This window comes from Cimex lectularius, unplaced genomic scaffold, assembly GCF_000648675.2.
Source record: "Cimex lectularius strain Harlan isolate CLEC.00 unplaced genomic scaffold, Clec_2.1 scaffold128, whole genome shotgun sequence".
In the NCBI taxonomy this organism is placed as follows: Eukaryota; Metazoa; Arthropoda; class Insecta; order Hemiptera; family Cimicidae; genus Cimex; species Cimex lectularius.
In genome coordinates, this window is record NW_019392876.1 from 359776 (window position 1) to 379971 (window position 20196).

The 20196-nt window shown below is 34.4% G+C and overlaps 1 protein-coding gene across 1 annotated transcript in view; it reads left to right on the top strand.

Annotated features, from left to right (window-relative positions):
• Positions 1-576: 576 nt before the first annotated feature.
• LOC106669465 (suppressor of lurcher protein 1-like) overlaps positions 577-20196 on the top strand; it is a 185284-nt gene continuing 165664 nt past the window's right edge. Inside the window, exon 1 of the mRNA XM_024228964.1 lies at positions 577-637. The gene's annotated coding sequence lies outside the window, so the exon portion shown is untranslated. The remainder of the gene's footprint in view (positions 638-20196) is intronic.

The window sequence follows — 20196 nt, forward strand, 5'->3', positions numbered from 1 at the left end:
TCGTGCCAACGTTTCGATCTTTATTGAGATCATCTTCAGGGCCTGGGATTTACAAACATTGTTTATATTTATCAAAAACATGTAGGATGTGGAAAAAAGTGAATTTATACAATGCAAAAAAATATTTTTGTATATTCAATCAAAGTATGTATATTGACAAGGAAGCTTAGTAAAACAAGCGAAACTAGGCAGACCTGAATGATTGAAAACTACCGAACTACTTCATCATCAGAAAGCTAATTTTAATGGCCATTTTCAGTAATATGTATCACATTTCACAAATATTTTTTGTCAATTTTTTTTTTTTGTGTACTAAAAAATGCAAAATTAGTAGGAAGTACATTTTTAAAAATAATAACGAAAGCGTCAAAGAGTTAAATGGTACCATGGCACCGCGCGGAAATTGCGAAATATATTTCAACCCTTTTTAGTCAGATGGTTGATGAGCGTAGAAATGAATCCACTTTACCTCCATTGTCGGCTCAAGCCGTCCGGAATTAGAGGTCTGTTATGAACGGAGATTTTTAGTGGGTCGGCGTCGGCTGTGGGGGTTGCTGTAACCCTCAGTCGGAGTTCGTACCCCGACGAGATCACACGACGAACCCGGACCTGACAGGCTAAACAAATTCGATAACCGGTACGTGTATATTATTGCAATTGTATATTTACACTTTATCCTGTTGTTGAACATTTATTATAACTATTCTGATAATGTATTTATAAAAAAAGTGATATCTTAAATTTTTATGCGTCGAGTTTTTAATTATAACTAGCATTTCAAAACTAAAATTCAGTTATTTCAGCCTTAACGCTGTTTATTTTATTAAATTAGACTCATTTACTTGAAAATTAAAATATACGAACAGTTTATTTTATTAAGAAGAAAACTAAATATTTGAAAAGAAGAACGATTTCTTGTTTTCCTTTAGATTTTTTTTTTCGAATAACCTGCGACTTAGAGAACTATGTCCTTGTAAAAACATCCTTGATAATAAACACTTAAAAATGAAAAAAAAGAAAGATTTGAATTATTATATTGAAGTAATTGCTTTATTTTTGCTAAAAATAATCTCATAATTGAAACCGAAATTTTATGAATTTAACAAGAAATTTTGAAAACGTTAATTTTCTACAGACAGCGCCAATAAAACGTGTATAAAATTCTCGTTACTCGATGTGATATTGAATAAAAGTTGGAATTAATTTTAAAAGTTAATTTTCCTATTAATATTCTATTTTCCAACAGCGCGTTCAAAAAATGATACAACTTTGCAAAATGTAAATGAAATTGTGACGGCCAATGAAACCGATAAATTGGGGCTCCTAATAACTTTTTAATTGTTTTCCTACATCATTAACTATCTAAAAGAATTAGTTTACATTTTTATAAGTATTGTATGATATTTACACACTTAATAAAATATGATATAATAAAAGTATTTTTGATTTTTTTATTGGCATTAACAATGCCATTTACATAAATTTGTAAGTACTAAAAAATTGCATTTTGTCTTATTTTTATTTACATTTTATATAATAAACCAAAAAATATCTGTATTTGAGTTTAAAGTTAGTGATTATTCAGAAATGCGGTCTGGTGTGATGTAGGTTTCAGAAAAACATTTTGACATCGTGCCAACGTTTCGATCTTTATTGAGACCATCTTCAGGCCCCGGGATTTACAAACATTGTTTAAATTTAATAAATACATGTAGGATGTGGAAAAAAGTGAATTTATACAATGCAAAAAAATATTTTTTTGCATTGTATAAATTCACTTTTTTCCACATCTTACATGTTTTTGTTAAATTTAAACAATGTTTGCAATTCCCAGGCCCTGAAGATGATCTCAATAAAGATCGAAACGTTGGCACGATAAAGAAAATTGCTTTGTAAAACCGTCACACCAGACCGCAACTCACGATTTCTGAATAATCATCGACTAACGGTCACTAATCACCACACATTTAAATTTAGTCTTATTTTTCAAACATATCGTTTTCAAATTTTAGGATATTATTATCTAATAATAAAAATAATTAATACATAATAAAGTTTGGTTAACGTGCCCATCTTAGATTATCTACATAAATATATAAAAAGTTGATAAATGATAACAAAGTAAATATAATGAAGTTAAACAAATATGATGAATTGTAAACTAAACACAAGCCCAAAATTTTCTAAGTATAACTGACATACGAGACTTCCCAGGCCTCATTCTTATATTCTCTTGACGTGGAAACTTATATAAAATTATTCTAATTGAATTTGGGTTATTGCATAAAAGTTGGAATTGATTTTAAAAGTTAATATTCTATTTTTCAAAGCGCCTTCAAAAAATGATACAACTTTGCAAAATGTATAAATGAAATTAGGACGGCCAATGAAACCAATAAATTGGGTCTCCAAATAGGGTTTTAATTGTTTTCCTACAGCATTAGTTATCTAAAAGAATTATTTAACCTTTTATAAGAATTTTTGATATGTCTGTTTCTTAGTGAGCTATTCATTCATAATTTGTTGAAGTCGTAAGGAGCGGACAAGATTGAGATAGTTTTGAAAAAACTTTTCATTTTTTGCCCGCGTTTCGACCTTTATTCGGGACATCTTCGGTGCTGGGTAAACTACGAAATATGTTAATTGGAAAAAATACAATTTAAGATGTAAATATAAATTTTGAACTAAGTATTTCATACTCACATAAAGTGTGGTGCTATTCTTATGGTGTCGTATTGGTGTTATGTGAAAGTGTTTCAGGTTTAGTATGCACTAAATAATGGCTTGCATTTTGAGTTGTTATCCTATTTTTCCATTTATATTATTTTCTATACTTATTACTTTCTATTTATTCTGTTTTACCAGAATTAAAAATCCATAATAGGAAATATAATGAAGTTAAACAGATATGATGATTTGTAAAACAAAACACATGCGTAACATTTTGTTAGTTGCCACCTTATTTAAAAGAGAAAAAACAAAACAAAATTTAATTGTACCTCTTGAAACGGGTAGGGAAGTTTGCAGGGTCAATTAAGATCCGCCCTTCCCCCCAACATTTTGGTCCTTTGGGCCCGATGACGTTTTAGTGACGTAGTCCGTAAGGTCGGTGATATGACGACAAGGTGTTGAATAGAAGAAATCGATGGTGAAGGTCCAAAGAAAATCGATATTAGGTTCGATAATCGATTCGGTAAACGGTGCGTCTTGTGCTGATCCAGGAAAGCGAGAGACTAATTTATTCCCGTGCAAAGGCCGAAGTTACCGGCGTTATCGCTTGCCAAAATAAAAACAATAGGGCCCTCAGCGATTAAACAGGGCCTCCCGAGGCGAACCTTGGTCAGCCGAAAAAAAATTAAGCTTCTTGGGCGTCAAAAAATTAGTTTAAGAGTAATATTGCCAACTACAACTGACATACGAGACTTCCCAGGTCTTATTATATTCTCTTGACGTGGAAACTTATATAAAATTCCTCTAATTTAATTTGGGTTATTGCATAAAAGTTGGAATTGATTTTAAAAGTTAATATTCTATTTTCCAACAGCGCGTTCATAAAATTATAAAACTTTTTTTTGTTTGTAATGTATAAACGAAATTATGATGCCAATAGAATTCTAATAAACTGAGGGTCCTTTTTAACTCTTTTTAACGTAAGTACAGCTGATCCAATACTACATTAAGTGCTTATGGAAGAATGTACGTTTATATTTGTGAAACATGTTATCGTATTGTATATATTGGAACAATGTATTTATTAGCCTGAATCGTGGGGCTTCTTCCGCAATTACCCCGAGGCATACCGAGTGACAGTATTCAAGTTATTTATTATCGTGGATCGACATCTTGTTTGCAATGTTACAGTAATTATTGGAAATAATGGATTTAATAGCGTGAGTCGAGGGACTTCTTTTCCAATTATGTGTTTATCTATCCTATGTTATTTATTAACACGAATCGACAAGCTTTTTTGCCAATCAGTCCAAATAATAACGAATACTCCGGGGCATTGCGAATGTAATTTATTAGCGTGAATGTGGAGACTGTTTACCCAGTTACTCCGAGCAGAATATCTAGCACTCTGAGTCAGTATGCATGATATTTATTAATATATAGTGTAGTATATAGTATATAATATAGTCAGCGACACGGGCGGGATTCGAACCCATGATCTTCGGCTAGATACGCCGCTGCTCTACCAATTGAGCTATCGTTTCCTCGATCCACTCGGACGCTAACTTTTATCTCAACTAAAAACCTTAATTAATTGAAAAATATTAATTGGTCAAGCGGACCACGAAAACTAGTGAATTTAAAATTATAGACTTTATTAAAATAATTTTTTACTATATATTCAATATTAGGCCTAACTTTTCCGATATTGCATTTGTTTAAAAGTACTTTTTATATAGTATAAAAGTGATATTACCGACGTTGACCCTTGTCAAAGCAATTTCGTTCTTTTATTACAATCGGATATGATAAAAGGGTCATCTTGTTTATAGGATAAAACAACGTTTTACATACAGGATATAAAAATATTATGTTTTTGATGGTACGCTGCAAGGGGTAATAGAATTTTCAGGTTTAAACTCACATTTGTTGATTTGTTCTTTATTGAATCTCTAATCTGTATTCGTTTCTCGAATTTTCACGATTAATATGATAGTACATGGGACTTAAATTGGTAAGTTCATTACATCCTGGTTATTCTCAATTGTAAACTTATTTAAAAAAAATCTGATAGCTAAATTTACACTTCATTGCTTGGCAAAGGATACTTTTCAATCATAGTATCAACTCAATCAATCAAATAATCAAACTGAAATAATCTGTAACAATGGGAAGGATCATCGGTTAGTAATGATGCCGCTTTCGCAATTGGTTCAATTAACGCCAGTGAGGTCCGTGTTTGGAAAAATGTGGTCAAATCGTGGATTGATTGGATTAATTTTTTTCCCTTATGTTTAATTTGTCACGCTGCAGAGCAGTCCAATCAAGAACCGGCAATCAAGGCCTAAGAGAAAAAAAAGATCAATGGTTTGTAAGAAGTACTTTTGCGAAAAGTTAAAAATTGGTTGATTTTTTCTGCGTAATGAATGGCTATTTTTCGCTAAAATTTAATATTAATGGCCAATAAATATGTCGTAGAAACAAAATATAACTAATCATACAAAAATAATAATATAAAATAATAATACCGTTTAACTGATTCTGGTAACTATAAATATCTGACTGCCTGTTTGTCTTTCAATAAATAACAAGCATTAAAAATACAGCGTAATTTTTTTAACATATTAGTTAATAAATTATTTGAGTTGGCAGGGTAGTGTGTAAATAGTCAGTAATAGTTGTAACAAGCAGAATATATTTATTTACCACAGTTTATTATTTGGGTTTGTTTTGTTTGACATCTGAAATTAATTAACGCTAAATAAACATTTACGTTCTTAAAGTAAATAATGAGTTAATTCAGCCCACAAAAACTATGAGGGACTTTGTTGTTAGAGACAATGTTTAATGTAACATAACATTGCAACGTCAACCATGTTTCGTAAATACTTAACTTTGAATTTTTGTAACTCCTACTCTTTTTGGGCGCAGTTCCCACTGAACTGACGTTGGAGAGTTTATGTCAAAATGCAGTACATTGTCTATGCATAAAGATGAATGTTGGGGTACGTCGGTGGAAGCAACGGTTTATTAAGCGGCCCATAGACTCAATATTATTGTACAATATTTTGGGTTGTGCAATTTAATTGATCGTGTGTATACGATATTGAAAGTTTGTGCAATACATTGCATGATTGACGAAAAGTTGAAAATATATTGTACAACCGGAAAATATTTCACTGTCTGTTGGCATTATTGCGCAATATCAACAAGTGGTATAAACTATTCAAGTTCATTGCACAAACAAAATTTTGTACAATATTATTGAACGTTAAGGGGCAACCGTCAACTTATTATGCAATCTATATTGTACATTAATATTGACCGTCTATGGGCCGCTTTAGGAATTGGCACGGCGCTCAGTAAGGTAAAGGTCCCGGGTTCGAATCCAGCGGCCCTGCATTCGAACCCGACATCCTTACAAATCGGCAACCCAAGGTTTCATATAAACTCGGAGTTGAAATACCCTCGTTAAAATAAAAAGATGAATGTTCTGTTCTTTCTTTGTCCCTTTCTTTTTGTTATCGTTTAATCAGTGCTTCCCATTTCAGTTTTGAATCATATTTCGCTGTTTTCTGTCGGTACTATCTTTTTTTATTGGTTTTATATATCTGTTTATATTGGTTATGTTTTCTGTGATTTTTCTGTTGTGTACAGACTCATTTATTATAATTTTACAATCTTTTTTTTATCTGACAATCCGGCAATGCCAATAAGTGGCTCTCGGAGGATCTGACTTGTAAATGAAGGTTAATTTTCACTAATTAAGAAAAGGCCACGCGAGTTGACACACGAACACTTACTTTTGAGTCAAAGCTCGCATAAGTGTCCGGCATTACAGAGAGGTGGCAAGATGTGTCCAACGTAATTGAAGGGCGCAATTTCTTGGCTCCATATAGACAGCGTGTAAGAATGACACCCGATGTAAAAATCGGCAGCAGTATTTGAGTCATATGTTCTGATTTTTGGAAGAAATAGGGTTGTTTTATCGTATATAGTTCATTTTATGTTTAGTGGTCTAATTGACCAAATTACTTCCTTCAATTAATTATTCTTTTTATGTACGGTCTTGGTTGAAATGAAAAAGTTAGTGTCACGAGCGGGATTCGAAGCCGAAGGTCGTGGGTTAACTTTTTCATCTCAACCAAGACCTTACATAAAAAGAATAATTAATAGAAATTGTATACGGTACTGATAGTTTTGTGTTCCTAATGTGTTTTGAGAGAGAATGTGTAATGTGAGTTGATGGCAGAATATTGAAAACCTCATCGACCCTCAATTAAGTTAGTATATAATAAGTGTAAGGGTGATGGATAAATAACGAGTCTCCCCCCGCCTGTTCGAATGACTGGTATGTAAATAAAAAAGAATGATTTAAGAGTAAGTAAGGGTGTGAGTGAGTTTGGATCTAGAATCAAATTGTGATTGGGATGAAATGATGAAGCTGGTGATATCCTCTGAAGTCCAACCTCGGCCCCAATAACCTGAACGGAAGGCCTGACCCCGGACTTCCAACAGTCGGGGTGGCTGATTCTCAAGGCTTGCCCGTATGGTCAATTAGAAGAGCTGGATATGCAGGAGGGGGTTTTGAGAAGTAATAGGTGTGCATGGATGTATGTTTATAGCTGAGCTTATACAACTGTCTATAAAAAAAATGACGAAAATGGTCAAGTTTGATAATGCATACTTTCTGTTCCTGCTGTAGATGGATAGAATCAATGCAAAAAAGCAGGAAAGTGCAGGCCTCCATGTTCCACGAAAAGTAGAAACAGTGGTGGCGAGGGGGTGTCCGCAAGGAGGAATACTCTCGCCTCTGCTGTGGAATGTGGTAGTGGACGACCTCATATGCAAACTAAATGAAAGTGGATTTTATATCCAAGGCTATGCAGATGACATTGTCATACTAGTCAGGGGAAAATTCGATTCAACATTAAAAGAGCTCACCCAAAGAGCACTAAACCTGATGGAACAATGGTGTTTAAAACGGGGACTTAAAGTAAACCCAATCAAAAACTACCTTAATTGCTTTCACCAAGAAAAGAAATGTAGAAATACAAGGATTACACTTTTATAACGAAATGCTGCTATTAAAAATTGAGGTCAAATATCTAGGAATAATCTTTGATAAGAAATTAACCTGGAATCCTCACTTGCAACATACTATAGCAAAAGGTAAAATATCGCTAATGACCACAAGAAGGACCTTAGGGAAATCTTGGGGACTAAAACCGAATATGGCCTATTGGCTAATTACTGGCTACACGGTAGTAATACGACCCCCCAATAACCTAACACTTAATAACAAAGCTCAACAAAAAGTAGCTACCAAACATTAGGCAGCATACAAAGACTAGCAAACCTATGTATCACAGGGGCGATGAGAACAACCCCTACAAACGCATTAGAAACTTTGGTAAACCTACCTCCACTGGAAATATTTATACAAGGAGAGGCTAGGAAAAGCTCATTTAGGCTCCAGAAACAATTAAATTGGAAAGGAACTAAACAATTCGGGCATACAACCATAATCAACAAAATCAGACACCCATTATTAGAAATGGGGACTGATTACATGATCCCGGAAACAATCATCACAACTTCCTATAAAGTCTCAACGGACTACAAAAAAAAAAGAACACAGGAGAGCATCAGATACAATGATATGGTACACAGATGCCTCCAAAACAAACGAAGGAACCGGATCAGGCGTTTTCTGTACAAGCCCAAAACATGAGCAATCAAACTCATTAGGGAAGTACACTTCGGTCTTTCAAGCGGAAATACATGCCATCAATGCTTGTGCCCTGGAAAATCTTAAAATAGGTTACACTGACAAAACATTCCTCATAAGATCAGACAGCCAAGCAGATATTAAAGCATTAGTATGTAAAAGAATCACATTAAAACTAGTCAATGAATGCATCCAAAATCTTGGGAATTTTGGGTAACGAGAAAGCAGACAGACTAGCCAGAGGAGGATCTGCAAGACCATACATAGGCCCCGAACCTAAAAACAAATAACAAAAACAAATATAGAATCCTCCATCGCAGAATGAATCCAAGCAAAACAAAAGAAAAAACGGATAAACTCTAGCGGTGCTAGACATAGTAAACGTATGATGAAATAACCCTCATCGAGACTGGCAAAAACACTGCTACAATTGGAGAGGGCCAAACTCAGAGGAGTGGTAGGACTACTAACCGGTATCTGAGGAAACATGGGTATATACAGCGATGACCCCATTTGCAGATTATGTAATGAGGAGGAGGAAACAGCCACTCATATCATCTTCGAATACGAAGCAACAGCTCAATGGAGGTTTAAGCTAACGTACGGAAAACACTTAGGGAATCAAATTGCAGCAGCAACACTCAATGACTTGATACTTCTAAGAAGAAGAATTGAGTCTATTGACTGAACTAAGGAACAAGGAATGTACAATAAGCCAGAAGGCTGCAGTGCCTGGGGAATACAAACCCCGCTTCCAAGCATCCTTTTCACCAGACCATCGTTAGGTCTTATTTTTAGAGAGAGTAAAAAATCACGTTTCTTACCCAAAAGTTGAGAATAACTCGAAAACGATTGAGAAATCGGGCAAAGTGGGAGGTGAACAATTGAAAGCTTATTAAAATTTTCTATTGATTGCTATAGGACGCCCCTCCAAAGACAAATTCCTGGCTTCACAGCTCAATTTGAAGTTTTTGTACAAAGTGCGGAAATTAACATGTTCCCAAATTTTTGTACCTACTGATGAATGACTCGAGCTAGGAAAATACTTAAAAAGTCATCTTGTTCAGCATAAACGTTTTAAAAAAATGCGACCTAGCTCAACTTTGTGATTTAAAAGGCTGAGAAAATATACATTTTCAAAGTTGGCCATTTTTTTGTGCAAAAACCAGGTGGTTGGTTTTTTTATAAACCAGCAATCAATCCGGTTACTCATATTTTGCAGTTTTTTTTTTGTCGATGCTTCAATAATATGAGTCATTGACAGAACTGCAGTGCCATCCGAGAATGTTCTTATGGTTTTGTATTCTGTTGATGACAGGTCGTAGGATACTTAGGAACAACAACCTTTAATTCTAAAATATATAAAAAATGTATATTTTATTCCATTTAAAAATTAATTACTATTTAATTACATCATAATATTAAAAATAAGTTGACGCAATTATGGTATTTATGAAATAATAGAGATATTTTATTCTTTTGAGGCAGTGTTATTTAGTATTAATAATAGTAGTAATTAAAACCCTTTTTATAAAAGAGGGTGGATAATTTAATCCGTTTTCGTTTTAACCTTAACTTCTGCCTTGGAGTTATTTCATTTCGGTAAGTCAATTAAACTATTTCAGCAACCCAAATTACGCAAGAGGCTATTAATTGTGGATTTCTCTGAAATTTCCAGGCCGTTTAACAGAATTAATTCCCGAGAATCAACGCCCACGACGCAAGTCCTGGCCCGGATTGCAACCTGACACATCTGGGATGCGTCGGGGAAAATTATGACGGACAAGAGGCGAAACGTATATTAGGTGGTCCGAAATGTTTTGCTGTTTTTCGTCAAACATTAGGATTCAGGCGATATCAGACTTCGAAACGGTTTTCGTTGAGGAAATTCGGTTTTGTGCGGGCTCCTTTTAAATTGAACTTCCTCTTCTCTAATTGAACCCTTTACAGCATACTTTTCAAAACCCCGCCATGTATTTTACCTCAGTTATTTGAGAGAAAGAATCACAAAAGAGGAAAATTACCAAGGCTAATAATACTAGTAGTCATTTTAAATGTTATTCAGCGATTTTGGGATTTTCAAGATAATATAATTTAAATTAGAAAGGGAAGTTATCAAATAGTTTTTATTTTTTGAAAGGGCTCATTTTAATCAACCTTTGCCGCTTAATTTTTCATCTCTGGGAGTACACTTATTACATCATTTCAGTTGTTTGTAGTTTAAAGTAAAATCAATAATCTTTTGTTTCTTCCTTTTGTTCCTAGCTGAATGATCAGGCAGTGAGTAAATGAAAGGTCAGATTCAGATTATTCTAAGATTAATTTAATTTCAAATCTGGGGATATTGAGATTTTACCGATGGTCGAAACTTTTTTTCATCCCCTACAAAATAATTGCAATTCGGTTGACGCCCCCGGTTCGGCATTATTTGTGCGATTTGTCAGCATTGACCCCCTTCGAGCCCTCCACGTCTTCACTGTACACGATTGAAAATGGCAAAGTCTGAAAGATCGGACAGATTTACGATCGGCCCATATTGGCCGACTTTCCTAACACGTAAATCTCACCTCAACTCAAGAAATGGCTGGGGGGACACGTTTGCAAATACGTGAAATTCGACGTCTTTGATTTCCAGTTCTCGTATTATATTTATGGCTGGGTTATGACCATGTTTATGTATTTTTGGACGATAAAATAGCATACGAGAGCAGCAGTTTCAGGATTTCAGGACTCGGAAAGCAATGGATTGAGATCTATCTAGATAAATCAACACTTCATTTCTATGTATTGCTATATTTATAGAACATATTTCCAGTAGTCTATCTATCAGTACTGATCTATCAGTAACAATAAGTAATTTATAAATTAAAGTTACATTTTTATTAATTTTAATAATAGACAATATTTTTTGTATTACATGAAGTTTAAAAAATCTCCATAACAAAAAAAAAATTAAAAGAAAATTAACTGTTCTAAAACTACAGTAATAAAAGTACAGCACAAAGAGAAAGAAAGAAAGAAGAGAGAGAGAGGGAGAGAGAGGGAGAGAGAGAGAAAGAGCGAGAGAGAGAGCCCGAGAGAGAGAGAGAAAGAGAGAGAGAGAGAGAGAGTGTGTGAGAGAGAGAGAGGGTGGGAGAGAAGAAGAGAGAGAGACAGAGAGAGAGAGGGTGTGGGAGAGAGGAAGAGAGAGAGAGAGAGAGAGAGGGTGTGGGAGAGAGGAAGAGAGAGAGAGAGAGAGAGAGAGAGAGAGACAGAGAGAGAGAGAGTGAGTGAATGAGAGAGAGAGACAGACAGAGAGAGAGAGAGAGAGAGAGAGAGAGAGAGAGAGAGAGAGAGAGAGAGGGGGGGAGAGAGAGAGAGAGAGAGAGAGAGTGAGTGAGTGAGAGAGAGAGTGAGAGAGGGAGTGAGTGAGAGAGAATAAAATATCTAAGGGTTTTCAGCATTCACCATTTTATTTAAACGATTTAAAAGTTAAAACAATTTTATTTAACTTTTCAATGTTTTTATGTATATTACAAGTATAATATTTTTAGATTAAGGTGCAATTAACTATTAAATTTGTTTATTTGCTTAATATTAAATTATACAAGAACAAATACACCACTTTCATAGGTACAAAATATTACAGTTGTTAACGTTTAGATAACTTCTAATCCATCTTGTAGAAATAACTGAAATATGTTTTAACTAATGTATTGAAAATGAAATCAAAACTGAGGAGATATGCTTTAGTACACCAGTAGTTGACCCAGTTCTGTGGCTCATATAATCTGACAAATTTTATTGAAAAATTACAATGATTACTTTAGTTATAATTATGTTTGGCCTTAGCGCTTTGTGCTCAGAATTGTTGCAATCAGACGTTGAAAAATAAAAATATTGAGGATGATTTTTTGGACGGTATGAAGTACATGCAAGTAATAAGATTTTTTTGAGAATGTTCTTTCGCAAGCTCAGTAGGTATGAGTAGTGGTAAGTTCTTACAGTAGTGGTAAGAATTATTCTTACTTTTTTATACAATTCAAATTCCAGTTCAATCTTTAGTCTATGTAGAGACCTAGAAATTACACCTGTTCTTTAACTTGGTTCAGATAGGATATCTTAATAGATCAATTTATTTTAAAATACTTTTAAATAATGATTATTGATAAATTGTTAATTTACAGCGTTATACAAAATATAGAGACTAAATTTCTCCAATAGCATCTTTTGTTTTCTTCCTGTTATTCTGAAGAAGTTATCGAATTTCATAATTAGTAGTTAGTATCGAGTTTCATAGTTAGTATTTATTGAAGGTTAACTAATGTTTTATTATTGTGATTTATGTGGTTTGTGTGTTGTAGCAGGCGGTAATTTTGTATTTCTGACATTTCTTTGGCTTGTCGTATTGTTGGCATTGACAAATTCAAAACGTAAAAATCTTGTTTCCAGCAGGAAATAATCGTTCGACAGGGACATCATTCCTCATTAATGCTGAGAATCCAATCCGATTACACGACATTTGAAAATGGCAAGAAGAGGGAAAATTCGAAAGGTTGTAGGTTGAGATGGGGAGTTGGTGTCGGAGTGGATCGAAAGTGGTAGAGCAGCGGCGTATCCAGCCGAAGATCGTGGGTTCGAATCCCGCTCATGGCACTAACTTTTTCATTTCGACCAAAACCATACTTAAAAATATTAATTAATTGAAATTCCTATTATGCTTTCTATATCTTCTATAAAAGCCAGGGTTTACCATGTTTTGTAGATTTATGATTATTTGTTTAGCATCCATTCGCAGAGGTCCAACTAACTGGTCGTCTGTAACTCATTGATCCTGTCCAAGTCCTGACAAGTCCTTGTCTAATTAGGGGATTACTTTCCACATTGCGCAGCACCAATTTTTTCCAATTTTTTATTTCTGGGGGGGGGTTGTAAAAACGGGTTCGTAAAATGAAATTATTGAACACGATGATTGCAAACGGCACTGGATGCAATCATTATGCTGGTGAAATCATCGATTTATTTTAAAATACTTTTAAATAATGATTATTGATAAATTGTTAATATACAGCGTTATACAAAATATAGAGACTAAATTTCTCCAATAGCATCTTTTGTTTTCTTCCTGTTATTCTGAAGAAGTTATCGAATTTCATAATTAGTAGTTAGTATCGAGTTTCATAGTTAGTATTTATTGAAGGTTAACTAATGTTTTATTATTGTGATTTATGTGGTTTGTGTGTTGTAGCAGGCGGTATGTTGAACGGTTGAAAATATTGTTGATAATTTTGTATTTCTGACATTTCTTTGGCTTGTCGTATTGTTGGCATTGACAAATTCAAAACGTAAAAATCTTGTTTCCAGCAGGAAATAATCGTCCGACAGGGACATCATTTCTGATTAATGCAGGTGTGGGATAACTTTTCCAGTTTACGGAGCTCTGGTTTGGGGCCCGCTGTGGATATTTTGTGTGCGAATAATTATGAGTACAGGGCCGGGCTACTATGGATAGTAATTACCTCTGACGTATTCCTAACGATTTCCTTATTCTCCTGGACAGGAATTATTTGGAAACAAAGCCGATTGTTAGATGAATTAGTCACGTTTACGTTAATCCAATTTCCTCCGAAGTACTAAGGGGATGTACATACATTTCTCTCTGTCGGCGAAAATTGAAATTGTTTTATCTATGAACGAATTGAGTTTATTTATATTTCTAAATTTTTTTTTCGGTCATTTTACTTTATTTCTCTAAGACACAAATTATTACAGTTAAATAAGTTACATAAGAGAAATGTAAGCTGTAGTTTTTACTTATCATCTTCTCGATTTTGGGGTCGGAGACCGAGTTACGTGTCAGGGATCATTACCGACCTAGGCGACAGTGACGGAAGTCATCCAGTGGGGTTGGATGTTGGATCGGGAGCTTACGTGTTTGGTGGGGGCGGACAGGATCAGAGTGAGAGTACAGAAACGAGAGAGGTTGCAAAAAAAAAAAACCACGAGGAAACAAGGGATATATATATTTTTTTTGCTGTGTGGGAAACTGTCGTTTCCATCACGGAACATCGATCTACCTACGAGTAGGAGCTAGGAGGACGGCCGACAGACGATGCTCTCCAGCAAGACCCAATTGGTTTTAGTTGATAGTTCCAAAAACCGTTATTGTTGTAAATATTTTATTGTTGACTTTGAGATTTTATTAACTTCTAAAGCAATAGACAGTGTTATTTTTATAGAGAGGTCACTCTATTTTTTAGAAATTTGTAATTGATGTAATTTCCAATTTTTTTGTATGCGCAGCCTTCTCGTAATATTTTTTTAAATAAACTAAAAAACAATTAATATGAGTTTTATTTTATTTAAATTTATATTGATCTATTTTTTAAATTTTTATATTTTGTATAGAATAGCAAAATGTAACTACTATCTAACCAATTCTTTGACAACAGAAAACATAACTCCAAATGATAAACAAAACATACATACTAATACCGACAAGAAATTAGACGATTTTAAACTATAAAAAATTTAAGACCATAAAAAATAAACGTTTTAATAACAAATATTTGAAAAACAGTACTTCTTCGTAATACGTTGATAGAAGTAATAATATATTTTCATGTAAAAATGGCTGTTGCTGGATTCAATATGCGTAATAAACAAAATTGTTTTAACCATGAATCCCAGTTTCATCAAGCACAGTAGAAGGTTGAAAGAAATCAAGGATATAAGCAGGTTGGACCAGATTTTTCAATATTGCACACTTTGTAATTGTAAGAACGATTACTTGTTGCAGCGTATTTTAATATTAATCTCATCTAAGTGCTGTTTAGCATAATACCAGAGCATAAATTGTGAATTGGAATAAGGCACCATCATAAAATTGAAAACTACTTGAAGTTTTAAAAGATAGGCTGAAAAGGACTTTTTCTTTTTTTCTTTTTGTTGAAAGAAGTATCCACCTAATTCGTAGTTTATCACTACTTTTTATATACCGATAACATCAGAATTTAGACTAATGAAAAGGGAAAACTGTATTATGCAATTTTTTTTAACAACAATTTTTTCCGTCAAAGGATGTTTAACGGTAGCGCGACCTCGTGGGGCGCATTTTAAATCAACTCACTCTCAAGGGACTCGGCGAGCGCGATGTAGAATTCTGCAGACATCTGCTCAGACAAAAATTCGTTTTATCAGTGGGAAATGTTTTTTTAACGTCAATAGAAAAACGAATATAACTACAATTAAAAAGGCTAATTTTATAGAAATAGATAAATAGAGAGTGAGATAATGAGTGAGAGTGGGAGAAAGAGAGAGAGAGAGAGAGAGAGAGAGAGAGAGAGAGAGAGGGAGAGAGAGTGAGAGAGAGAAAGAGAGAGTGGGAGAGAGGGAGGGAGAGAAATAGAGGGACGGAGAGAGAGAGGGTGAGGGAGGGGAGTGGGTGAGAGGGAGTGAGGGAGAGAGGGATGGAGAGGAAGAGAGCGAGAGAGAGAGAGAGAGAGAGAGAGAGGGAGAGGGAGAGGGAGAGAGAGGGAGAGAGAGTGAGAGAGAGAAAGAGAGAGTGGGAGAGAGGGAGGGAGAGAAATAGAGGGACGGAGAGAGAGAGGGTGAGGGAGGGAGAGTGGGTGAGAGGGAGTGAGGGAGAGAGGGATGGAGAGGAAGAGAGCGAGAGAGAGAGAAAGAGAGAGAGAGAGAAAGAGAGAGAGAGAGAGAGAGGGTGAGAGAGAGAGAGATTATTTGTATCCTTTACATACATCCATATGGATGTATATATTTTACAAATTTGGTGTTCTGATTTCACCTGTTCACATCACTGGCACTACCGTCAGAACTACCCCCGGAGGAAACGTCTTCATTTCGTTCAACACCTTCGACTCTTTTTTTCACAATTAAATACGATTGTGTGCACATACCTTAATGATTTCTTTAAAACATTCAAAAAAGTAAATATGCCTACAATATAAAGGGCACATTTTACACTTGCACAGCATTTCGAATTAACGGCGCATTAATGAAATTGAAAGGCGTGCCGCAAGCGTCGTAATTGGATTCCGAATTTTGTTGCTCTCGTGCTTCTGTCGTTTAAATGGAAATTTCCAAGCCAATATGTGTATGATTAATGAAATTTAATTTTCTCGATGCCAGGTGTTGCTCCCTGATGAGAATGATCCAGGTGGTTTTTTTCCCCATAGAGAGCATTCAAAATGAGAAAATTGTTTCTTGTTTTAAAATCATTTTGGATAATAAAGCTATCTACCATTGGATTTTTTAAATTTGATTTTTACCAATCCATTATTCGCTTAATTGGATTTTTCAGATTTACGTTAAAATTTTAATAAAACATCCCACGCACAATTGGTACATCGTTTGAATAAAAAATTAACCCTTTATCGATAAATCAAATTGCTAGGGTGATATTGTTAATGGGTTTTGTTATATTGACCCAAACCCGAATTCAAAAAATAACTGGCTAGAAAATTTTGTTTGTAACAAATCTATATAAACTGCCCAAAAATGCGTAGGGATAGTTGTAATTTATTATTATTCTATTAATTTCAATTAAATTAACTGATTTATTTTTATTAGTTGGCTAAAACTAAATAGAAGACAAACAAATGTAACGGATTTACTTAAGAATAATAAACATGAGGATTACTCATTTTGTAAACAAACATCTTTTTCATCTTTTCTCCATTTTAATCCAGTTGTATTCTCTTTACCCATGGAAAGGCATCACCTTGAACCAGAAGTTCGCAATATTATTTGAGAACGAGTAATTGAACTCACCGACATGTGGATATCGCAGAGGAGTTGGGGTTTCTCAGAGCGGGGTCTCCTAGAAGGAGACTCCCTAGGCTTTTGCCCGATTCCGAAAGAATGGAAGTGCCAATAGGAGACCTGGTAGTGGATTTCAGCGCATTACGACGCTTAGGGAGGACAGAAATATTGTCAATGAAGTACAACAGGTTTTGGCAAAATCTTTAACAACACAAACGATTCGTATTCGTTTGTGGGAAGTTGGCCTCACATCGTATGACCCTTTGATACGACCTGCTAATATTTGTGATATTGTGAAAATACATTTCCGACACTTAGTCTTTCAGATCTGTGATTATGTGAACATCTTTCAAGTCGTCGGCTTCGCGCGTTTCCTTATAAACAGAATTATCTTGTGTTGATTTTAACGATCAAGTGAAGTCCGCGTGCAATCTTAACAATTGACTGACTGCCTACCCATTTCCCTAACCTACTTTGTCTTCTTTCCTTCACAACCGAACCGAGATTTAAATAAGACCTTACATCTCGCTTCCTTCAGTCTTTTTAACCTTTTCACGCTCCAAAACCTAAACTGGATGTGCTGTTTCTGAGAGACTATGACAAGTTACTTAATGTCCTGTGACATTTATGCTTGTGCGTTTGTTATTTTAATTGATAAAACAAAGGAAAATAGAACGTAAACTTTCGTGGTTTAAAATAAGTACCTTTGATCTTTTTGTAAAACCACATTTTCTATTACAGTACAAAATGCAACATTTCGGTGCTCCTACTTTATTTTATTATCTAAAATAAGTCTCCAACTTTTTTTTATACTTTTGCACGTAATTTGGCATAAGTCACTATATAATTCCATATAAGTGGGAAATTTCTTATACCTTGACACAAGAAAGGTCTAGTTATTATTTTATTTGCTAAGCTAGATTTTGCCAATTACTGCGTATTGTACTGTTACATCCACATTTTTGGAATCTCAATTCAATACATTCCTCGACTTCTATTACCGACTCATCATTAAATTTGCAAGAAATTCGCAAAAAGATATTTTTTAGTACACCAATTAATTTTGATTTATTTTCACTCTTGTTATCAACAATTTTTTTATTTTATTTGTTCTATTTTTCTTGATATTTTTGTTTTACTATATCACCCATATTTGTATTTATCGTTATTTACTTTTTGTCTTCTTTCCCTCTCTCTCTCTCTCTCTCTCTCTCTCTCTCTCTCTCTCTCTCTCTCTCACTTTCGTTTTTCCTTTCTTCCTCGCATTATCCCTCTATCTAACTCTATCTTTATTTACCTCTGGTCTCTAAATGCTGTCGAAAGGAAGAATATATTAAAATTATTATATTAATCTTGTCATTTTCTTACTGCAACGTAAGTTTTCAAGCTGTACATGCATACTTTCTTGTATTGTTTAGTAAATGAAGTATATTATTATTATTATTTGACAAACTTATTCTATGCTCAGACAACATTGTGTCAAGTCAACGTTCATCTTCAGTCATACCAGCATTGTCTAATAAGTTCAGGCAAAATATTGTTTTGGCTGACCGTAATAGAATGGAAAATTCTTACATTTTAGTTTATACAATGTGCACAGCATAAATTGAACATAAAACAATTTTTTAAAATATATTTTATCTAAAGGAGGAAGTCGGTAATTTGTCCCGGGAAAGTTCAATGAGAACACCTTCGGCCCTGAATCTTTTGTTGGCGCCAAATTGCCAAAAACGCAGATCCATCAGAAATAAGATTAAAAGAATGTCGTCGGTTCAGTGTAATGCATTCCAGCACAGAGGCCATGGAAACAATTTATCAAAGGGCCTTTGTAGAAACTAACGGCAGAATTACTAAACCTAGGATGTGTTATGATTTAAATGATAACTGGATTGCTCTATGTAGACTGAGATTAACTCAATGGAAAGGAAAAGTCAAAGCCTAAAGAATACTCATGGGAGTGCTTCGAAAAGTTGTGCGATCTGATAAAAATCCTTAAGTTTAAAGAAGAGCTCTAGATAATAATGGAAATTGCACAATAGAACAATACCGGTCGTGGCGCGTAAGGTCGTAAACTGCCAACTCCTTTTAACCTCAACCTTAAAAAGCCGTATAATGTTTTTTTTCCAAATTTTGGTATATTTCTTTTATGTTGAGGTATCTCTATTTTAGTACCTTTTTGATTTTGTTCGAAAGCTTCTCTATATAAATACATTCATTAATCGTCTACAGCAGATGCCTTTGTTAATATTTTGTCAACCACCCGTTATTTCTTGCTACTCCTAAATTATTTTTATGTTTACACAATTTCTGCTCATTTCTCTTGTGTTGTTTCTTATCAGTTTTTGTATATACACTCTTGTTTATTTGGTTTAATAACAGAAATAATACAGAGGATTTTAGTAACACCATTTAGAGCATTGTTTGCGTTATGAATTTCATAAAGGAAACGTGATATATGCGAGTGAAATTGTGTTTGCTCTGTTTTGCGTTAAGAGTACTTAAAAATCTAACAATCGTTTGTCCTGTTTAAAGACGGTTTAAACGTCTTATGGTATCTTATCCTGGACGATTCAGTTTGTAGTATATTGTATTATTTATGATACAATCCTTGATTTTTTAAAAAGATTGTTCCTACTCTCCTAGTAGCACCTACCTATGTACCTACATATCACACATCATTTATCATTTCTTTTAATTTCGGTTAGTGTGCAGATCTGTGATCCTCCGTAAATTTTAGAAATAGGTCGTCATTTCGGCTCGTTTTGTAAAATAAAGTACAAACCGGATTTCCCCTTGGGATTTCTACGGTAATGAAAACGGCTAATAGAAGTTTCAGCAAATGGGATGCTGGAATTGCTGATATGCCGAGTACATCCGCTATTTCTTGAGTCTTCTCCCATTAAAGCTTTATGGTGATCGTCTCTTGAAGTTTTCAACATTCACAAGTCACGAAGGGAAACATTTTCTGTCCATATTTGATCCTTTTATAAAATAATAAGGCGTTAAAGATTAAAAATAAACTCGGGTCCCGTCAG